Here is a 1,954-nt window from a genome sequence, read left to right as displayed (position 1 = left end):
ATGGTTCACTGACTCTCTATTCAGTTAATGTAATTTATTTAACCAAGCCCCAGTTGTTGATTATTTTGGTTTGTCCCCAAAAGGTTGTCATGAACAACTATGTAGCTAAGTCTTTAGATAAACTTCTAGAGGTGGGCTTGCTAAATCAATGAAAATACACTTTTTTTTTAAATAAACAGTTGTTTTTTTTTTAATGCCCATATTTTTACCTTGGTTTGTACCCATAGGCACTTTTTTTTTTTTTTTGGAAGCATGGACACAGTCCTCCACTCCAGATTATGCTGTGAGTTTCCCACAGTTGGGGAAACTGCAGAGGTCAGCATCCCCTTCGTGCAATGGATAAGCCTCGCCCTGGGAAAAGCACCATCGTGACGATGATATCTCCCCTGCCAGGTACGTATGACACATCCTCATTGAACTAGAGTTTGTGTCCCCACTGGAAAAAATGTCTGTGTTTCTTCTGGGACAGACTGTCTTGGAAGCAGGTTCTGCTGGCCCTCCTCGGTGGTGCTATCAGTAGCAAATGGCCAAGGGTTCTGAGCACAGTGTCTCCCTGGATCCCAGTAGACTAAACATGTCACATTTATAACCTTCTTAGCTGTGCTTCCCATAAGCTAGGGACAGCAGAAACTTGAGTGTCCCAGCCAATATGCCCAACTGAATACGATTATCTAAGTGTCTGGGTCTCTTGGTTTTCGGGGACACATTTGGTGTCACTGAAGTGAATAGGCTGCTGTTTAAAACTGTTCAGAAACTTCAACCACTTTTTTTAAAGTGATGTGAAATATAAGCTCCAATGTGCACAGAATATCTCTAGAAGGATATGCAAGCAACTGGGGACAAGGGTGGCCTCCGGCTGGGGAAAGTCAAAGGAACACAACTGGCTGAGAGACTTCTTTTGCCCTGGATTCTTTACCCAGTTTTAATTTCTTATCACGTGCATGGATTCAAAAGGGAAATTTTTAAGCAAGAAAGATTAAGCCCACAAGGAAGAAACGAGTATGCATGTAGATGTTTGCTCTTGGTGAGCTACCAGATTAATAAAACATAAGCAAAACGAGGTGCATGAATGATTTTACAAAAAGGGTTATGAAGAGTTGGGTATTTAAGAATGCAAAGTCTGGAGTCAGACTGCTTGTGTCCATAATACAGCTCTGTCCCTTATGCGCTATGTGATCTTAGACAATTACTAAATCCCTCTGTACCTCGGTGTCCTCATCCATAAGATGGGGCTAAGTAAACTACCTGCTTCACAGTTACTTATATTCAATGAGTTAAATATGTAAAAGCCCTCAGAACAGTAACAAGCCCACAGCTCCTGATCATTATGTATTAACGATCATTACTGCTATGGTTGTTGCGATTCTTCACTGGGTTTTAACCTTATTGCAGTGTTATAACAGCAATAGCAAAGAGCCCTCCCTAAGATTTGTAGACTTTGAAAACTGAAAGAGCAATTTTACTGGGGCACCTGGGTGGCTCAGTCGGTTAAGAATCAGGCTCTTGATTTCAGCTCAGGTCACGATCTCAGGCAGGTGAGATCGAGCCCCATGACAGCTTTGCACTGGGCATGGAGCCTGTTGGGGACTCTGTCTCTTCCTCTCCCTCTGCCCTTCTCCCCCCTCCACCCTGACAAAAAAAAGATAAGCAATTTTACTGCAAGTGTCTGATTTTACATTATTTATAACTAAGCAAATGGTCGGGGGTGGGGAGTACAAATCTTCCTTTTCATTAGTAGTGATTCTAGATTTGAGAATCACCCCCAAGTCTTGGCAAGAGTTGGTGACCTAAACCATTTGGGGAGTTTGGTTTGTTTTCTTTGTGTGTCAACATGATTTTGATTCTTTCTTCTTTGGAGCATGGGTGGGGGGCAGGGGAGGAAGAGACAATGGTTAAACAACAAAAACTAAAGTTGCAGCCCCCATTTAATGTGACCACCCCTTCAACAACTGTG

At 42.5% G+C, this 1,954-nt stretch overlaps 1 non-coding gene across 1 annotated transcript; it reads right to left on the bottom strand.

Annotated features, from left to right (window-relative positions):
* Positions 1 to 245: 245 nt before the first annotated feature.
* LOC122903668 lies at positions 246 to 401 on the bottom strand. The gene has a single exon (XR_006383979.1). It is a non-coding gene; the product is annotated as a U1 spliceosomal RNA (small nuclear RNA).
* Between the last annotated feature and the right edge of the window lie 1,553 nt (positions 402 to 1,954).

This window comes from Neovison vison, chromosome 3 (assembly GCF_020171115.1).
Source record: "Neovison vison isolate M4711 chromosome 3, ASM_NN_V1, whole genome shotgun sequence".
In the NCBI taxonomy this organism is placed as follows: domain Eukaryota; kingdom Metazoa; phylum Chordata; class Mammalia; order Carnivora; family Mustelidae; genus Neogale; species Neogale vison.
This window is presented reverse-complemented; position numbering and strand designations above follow the sequence as displayed.